The sequence below is a fragment of the Copadichromis virginalis genome, linkage group LG9 (genome assembly GCF_057382275.1).
Source record: "Copadichromis virginalis isolate Kocher_CV1m ecotype Utaka linkage group LG9, C_Virginalis_male_GT1.1, whole genome shotgun sequence".
NCBI classification, from domain to species: Eukaryota; Metazoa; Chordata; class Actinopteri; order Cichliformes; family Cichlidae; genus Copadichromis; species Copadichromis virginalis.
Genome location: NC_140626.1, coordinates 15,712,395 through 15,719,258, shown reverse-complemented (window position 1 = coordinate 15,719,258; position 6,864 = coordinate 15,712,395). Strand labels below are relative to the sequence as shown.

The following is a 6,864-nucleotide window of genomic DNA, read 5'->3' as shown; positions in this document are numbered from 1 at the left end:
TAGTTACAGCATAATTAGATTGTGATTTAATATATTTTATGTTGTTTTTTTTATTGCATTCAGTGCACATACCAGCATTTTACATGTACCTCAAAGCCTTTGGAATATAATAACATATTCTTTACAACATCAGCCTTTGCATTGCCATTTGGTTTGTTCCTATTGAGGTATTGCAGACATGTGACCACTAACCGCGTGACTTCACCATTTTCAAGGCGTGACAGTCATGCTGTTAATGTAGGATTGCGTATAGAAGGTCAGACAGGCCTAGAGAGTGGAAGCATGTATTTCCCAATCAACTAATATTATATAAACCTTCTCGTGATTGCTTTCGTCACTAGCAGGTAAGTAGTTAGCACATGTTTTGCTGAGAAACATAAAAAAACTGCAGCCAACCTTGACAGTCCACTAGCAACCAAAGCAATCAGCAGCTTCTTTGCAACTGATTCCATCCAGTGAGAGCCAGAAACCTCCTGGAACCACTGCCAGCCAGCAGGGAATGCAGTTTTTTCATAGCCACCAGTGATTGTAACATGTCCAATATGATAGTGAACTCTCGAGCAGTGTGTCTATGGCGTCACATGAGAAACCTCAGTAGACAGTAAAACAGATGAATGCTTCTGAGCCTGAAAATTTGAGCCTGCAGGGGGCGATATCTGTGGCTACAATAAGGCTTCCAGTCCCATTGAAGTCTATGGGAAAACAGCTCTTTGCTTTTAATTCTGTAAACACCTTCCTGGTGGGTTTTTGGGTTTCATACTGTACAAGACAATTATTTTGTTATTTTATTGACTCTAAGGGCCAGACAAAATGACCGTGTGTGTTGTTGTTTTTTTAGCCAGATGTACCCCTTGCTCAACACTAAGATGGTGAGAATACTACACAGCGGCTTCATAATGGGACTTCCTGTGGGTGACATCATGGTATAGCTACATTCATCTTTTACACATTCTATATTAAAACTAAATCAGAATCAGCTGACTTAAAATCCTAAATTTAACATTTAGAGAGAGTTAAAAAAAAATATTGTCTAGAAGTGTTTTTACAAAGCTAGAAGATGAATCAGGTATTACACAAGGAAACCATTCACTGGCTAGAACAAGGACCTACTTTACACCCATAAAACTTCACTGAATTTTTCTGCATTTTTTGAATTTTTCTCCAATGAAATACTAGAAGCTTATTTCTACTACTTTATGTTCTAGACACTAAACTTGTGCAATCTTTCCACTGAAGCTTTGATATAGTCCATGACTGTGACTCTTGGGGTGGTTATAAAAAGGATTTGGTTGCATTTTGTAAGAGATCGCTTGTGTTTTTCAACCCTGAAAAATTTCCATGCTTGTCTCCTGTATTTAAGAAGTTATGAGAGCTCAAAAACAGTGGATAAATAAAAGCACCCAATTCTTTGATTCACTTTGAGGGTCTGTAACTTGGACATTTTAAAAGCGTGAAAGTTACATTTTGCATGGATTTTTCAAGTAGACTAAAGTTATTGTACAAAATAAGCAATAGATTCTGATGGGGTTCGATTTGACTGACTTTATATGCCACATATGTTATAACAAGTGTCCTTATGTACTATAATAGTCACAATAGGACAAATAAGTGTACTATAGTCACCAAAAAACAAGGGTCAGTTAATCTGGTTTGTAGATTTGGTTACCCATTTAGATTTTTCATATGTGATTCCCAGATTTGTTTGTGTTTGTGTGTTTTTCCTTACTGAGCTGCTCATTGTGTTATATTCAGCTCTACACATGTTCTAATATTTTATTCAGATTTGTATTTATCGAGCTCGTTTTAAGTATATTAATTGTGCCCCTTCTTTGTGTGTCTTTTTAAACCTGTTGAACCTATTGTGCTTTTTTATGGCTCTTCTTTTTTGCTATTTTGTCATAGGCCGTGCTTAATATTTTGGCTGCTGTCATACAGGATACCCACCACAACCATCGCCACCATTACAGCCACTTTTTTTTGTTTTAGTATAAAAATATCTCATTTTATCTCTGTTGTATCTTACGCTAGACAACCAAAAGAAGTGAAGCTAGCCAATGTTTCAGCTTAGCCAAGCGGGGCGCCATTAATATTTACATCCTGTCACGCTCTCCTGAGCACGAGCCACTCATCACGAGCAGAGGTATGCTCCCTGCTGCGGAGTGATAAGATTGAAGGGTGCTGGTAGAAAGAAAATACTTCCTAAATGAAACCGCTTACTGAAAGGTTTGTGGATATTTTGGAGTAAAAGGGTCATGATTTTTTAAAATGTATTTTTGTGACGATTTGAGCGCCACAAGGTGAGTGCCATTTACTTCCATTATATTCAAGAGAAGGCCGACATCCCTAGCAGCGGAAATCTTCAAAATTGGGCAACTCACGCCAAAACAGTCTAAATCAATAAATAGCACCGCAGACCAGGGGGAAATATACATGTGATTTAATAAATGTATTTATTTATTTCTGTAATTTATTTTTTGTAGTGAAGTGGCCTTACAAAAAACGCCTTAATGGAAAACTGTACATCCTGCAAAGTTGTTTTGTCAAGCGAAATTTATTTTTTAAAGCATCTATTGAGCTGCAAAAGCTCAGTTTAGCCCATTTTTCTATTTGCAGTAGTGCTCTTATGCTTGAGCACTTCCCACTTGATTGTGCTCTTAATTGAGATATATTTAGAAATGCTAAAATCGTGTCTTGGCCGGTTGAACAGATAAACCTCCCCAAATATAAGTCTGACATGATTAGCAGCAGATCAGCGGACCACACAGATTAAGTTTTCTTTTCAAGGTAGGAGAGGCTCTCGCAATGTTTGTGCCCACCAGCGAAACAGTTACTCTGAGAAAGTTTAGTTACAGGCTGATATATGTTTCCCCCTCCCAAATATCGCTATAGCTGATATTTGGGGAGGTCATAGTGTTTTAAACTGGATTACAGACTCTGAAATGACCACTGAGTTGAAGTGTCAAAAAATGAAAATAATAACCTTTATAAAGGTAGGGTTCATAGCAGGGATGCTGTATTAGATTGAGGTTTTAATATTAGAAGCCTCGACTAATAATAATAATAATAATAAGGACAGTCCTGCGGTAGCATTTAATCGTGAGGTATTAGTGGTAGAAACAGCAGGATGTAATAGAAGCAGTAAAGTCAGGCTGCTATTAACAGAAGTGCCTTAATAGTAAGTGTATGGTGATTGTTGCAGCAGCATTATTCAGTTCATAGAGTTGATTCATAGCCATACTTTAAGTACATTTACATTTGCAGCTCTGTTGGACGCACAAAAGAAAATACATGCATATTATTGAATTTATCATAAGCATAGTAGCTGTAGGCTTAATAGGGACATATTAAGACACATGCTAATTTGCCCTGGCATGACACTTGAGTTCACACAGTTACTCACATTTAATTAGCTATTGTAATAAGCCGTGATCTGTGGTTTACACGGTTTTAAAGGAAGCAGCGAGCCTAACTGGATGCTTTCGCAAATATAAAGATTTATTGATTGACTCCCAACCCGCAGTCAACCTATGACTTTGCAGCTGTTAATCACGGGGATTATGCAGATGCACAAATAAAACATCAAGCTTATTAATAAACTTGAACGCGCTCGCCCCACCGGAGCTCCTAATCTCCCCCTTTCTGCCATCTTCCTTTTGTTTAGTTTTTTGTCGGAGTGTGGCACTGTTTTTTTCTTTCTTTCTTTCGTTCGTTCTTTCTTTCTTTCCTCCCCTTCTCCCTTTCTGCTGGGGACTTGTGAATGGCAGCCAATGGGAGGGTTGAGTCCCCTCAGCCTCTCAGCCTCCCTGACATCCACAGCGAGAAGTGATGCAGCGCGACTGAGACGCGCAGTTGAGGTGGAACAACGGGCAACAAAAAAGCTGCAGCGAACGGATACACACTTGGCTCCGACGTGCGCCTTCAACACCCCGGGAACATTTCCTCCCTAGAATAAACTTCATTATCAGGTGAGCTTTGCTTGCAACTTCTCTCCGCCGGTGGGAAATTGTCTCATTTGTGCCCGATTCGCCGCTCGAACAGTTACTTCTTGTCTTTGCGGCGCGCTGTATTGTCCGAGTCGGGGTTAATTTATATTGGAATATGACCAAAGCGAATTAGTCGTGTCGCCTTTATAAGACGGTTTCCTCTTGTATGGATTGTAATGAAATCGCAAGTGGGGCAAAAAAAAGAAAGAGAGAAAGAAAATCCATATTTGGAGGAGACTAATTAGTGGGGTAACTTCGGGCTTTGAATTGGAAATGAGTTTGAATCGAAGTTATTTGTATGCACGTCCAGAGCCTGCTCATTCAACTTATATCGGGGGTCAATCTGTGGCCAGTGGGTTCTTTAACTTTTCTGTTTCGTGAAAGGGCTCTGTGCGCAATTCTCATTCATTTTTGTGGATGTAGAAAGGAAGCGTGCTCCTCCCGGTACAGAGGTCCTCTGCGACGCATTTTCCCTTCTTTTTTGCCCTGTGATGCGATCATGCAGGCCTGGGCTCTCAACGCACCTTTGCCTTTTATTCTGTCGCGTATGAAACTTCACCCCAACCCAACCCCCCACCCCGACGCTCGCGTGAATCTATCTGTGAAGATTCCCTTTTTTTCCGCCCCTCTCCACCGATGATCGCGCTGAAGCCAGTGGCAAATCCACGGGATGCGAATCGATGCAGGTGGGACAGCATGCTCTGATAAAGGCGGATGACTGTCTATCTGCGGCCGCCTGCAGTCGCACTGTGATGCTCTGCTGCCTCTTCTTTTTTTTTGCTCTGCTGTTAGAGATCAGCTCAAAGGCCTTGCTTTCTTTTCCTCTTTCTGGGGGAGGGCACTCCTGGAGTTGACTCAAGTTTTCTAAAAACAACATGTCCTCCAGCGTTATTGACAACAAGATGATATCAGTGATGTGGCTTTAAATATTTAATGGATTCGCTGAATAATGCAGGCAGGCTATAAAGGGATTAACTTGGCTGTTTTACTCCAAACTTGCAGGTATCGACATGGTGATGGGGTAGAGGTGTGGTGAATCCAGTAGCCCCTGCACAATCCTGAAAATTGAATTCTGTGCTTGGAAAAGTTTCGCCATCCTTTCCTGTTTGTCTGCAGATTGCTCCATGTTAGTTATTGCTCTGGCTTAAAGTAAGCCTGAGGTAATATGCCTGAAGGCAGCCAAGAAGTTGTTTGGGGGAGTTGTCAAACTACCCGGGGAATATTCTGCAATAAGCACGCCTCTTCACACATGCTTTTAAAATTACAAACAAGAGCTCCTCTTATCCGAAGATAAGGGAGAAAAAGAAAGAAAAAAGCTTTACATCTGAAAATAGTGGGTTAACTTCGCTGCTTGCCTTTTTACAGGAACAACTTCCCACCTGTTTCTATATAGCACAAAGCAGCGTGGTGAAAGGAGATTGTCTTAGCCAGAATAGCTTCTGTGGTCCAGGTTTTTCATTTGCTGGTTTGAAGTTTTGAGATGAAAGGGACAGAGTCGAATCTGTGGCTGATCAAAGTCAAACAGAAAACATGGCAGGTACTGAATATTTAAAGGCTCTGCAAACAGTCTGTATGTGTGCATGTGTGTGGAGATCATACAGTACATCATGTATGTGTTTATCGCGCCGGCTGCGGTGGAGCTTCGCATGAAGACATTTTTAAGCGATATTGCTGAACTGGTTTGACAGGCGGAGGGGGGATAGACATATTCCAGCCATCAGCATTTTCTAAAGCAGAGCTCAGATTACAATAGACAGCCCCTCACATTTCATCTCCCTCTTCTCCCACATATATCTCTCCTCTGTGGGGCATGTGCAGCAGCTCAGGGGCTATTCCAAAAAGCTCCAGTCTCACTCTGCCGGCCGGCTCCTGTCTGTCCCTGTGAGCGCTGACGTCACCGGATGGTGGGTTTACCCGATGGCCAGACGACGATGACCGGTGACCCGAGCTGATTACATTATTTGTGCTCCAGATGGGCAGCATCATTTTGATGTGTCCTGCTCGTAATATTGAACGGTTCTAGCCCTCTCTGCAGTGGCATCTGGAGCTAATAAAATCACATCCCAGCGGTCTGTGCTGAAGCACCCTTCGATCCCCTATGGTGATCTCTGCGGCCCTCTTTTCCTCTCCTGTGAGCGTGTTTGGATACTTGTGGGCATTTGTTGAGCCTGCGTGCACGGCGAGTGGCTCTAATGTGTGTGTGTGTGTCCGTCTGTGTGTGTGTGCCTCGCTTACGAATGTTTGAAGTCAGAGGCAGAGAGCACCCCTGGGCATTGTAGTTCAGTAGATGCACCTTGATTGTTTGAGTGCATTAGTCACGGTCTGTATGATGTGATAATAAATCATGACGTTGTTTGTTCTGCGAGTGCTCCGGGATTCCTCCTAAGATTTTCTTGTGCCAAATATTTATCTGGAGTTGCTTCTTTCAGTGCCAGCCAACTAGGTCTCTCTGTTTTTCTTCTCTTTTTCTCTTCCTTTCAAATCTGAAGTTTCCCCCCCTTCCACTAAATACGTGACGCTGTCTTTTATTTCTCCAGGCTTCTTGTGACCATTAGAGCAAATTTTCTGCTGCCACAATGGTGACTTCTTAACTTGCTCCTTTACTAATGAGACAGATTCCCTTCAGAGACGCCTATTTATGGAGCCGTCAGATCCGTAATTGCATGGAAACCAAAATAAGGCGAGACGCGTGTTTCTCACCCACAGACTCACAGAGAAGGCAGGAATTTGTGACGTCTACTTCTGGTTATTAGATTCGTATTGTCAGGGTCCGCCCTCACCTTGCCTCTGAAGGTCAACCTGAGTCTCAGAGTGAATTTGCTATGACTAAAAAAGACACAAGAATTAGATGGGATACAGTTAAGCCACGCGAAGGCTGCTT

The 6,864-nt window shown here is 42.0% G+C and overlaps 1 protein-coding gene across 1 annotated transcript in view; it reads left to right on the top strand.

Moving 5' to 3' along the window:
- Window positions 1-3,691: 3,691 nt before the first annotated feature.
- LOC146701652 (cadherin-10-like) overlaps window positions 3,692-6,864 on the top strand; it is a 74,235-nt gene continuing 71,062 nt past the window's right edge. The window contains exon 1 of the mRNA XM_085467948.1: window positions 3,692-3,965. The gene's annotated coding sequence lies outside the window, so the exon portion shown is untranslated. The remainder of the gene's footprint in view (window positions 3,966-6,864) is intronic.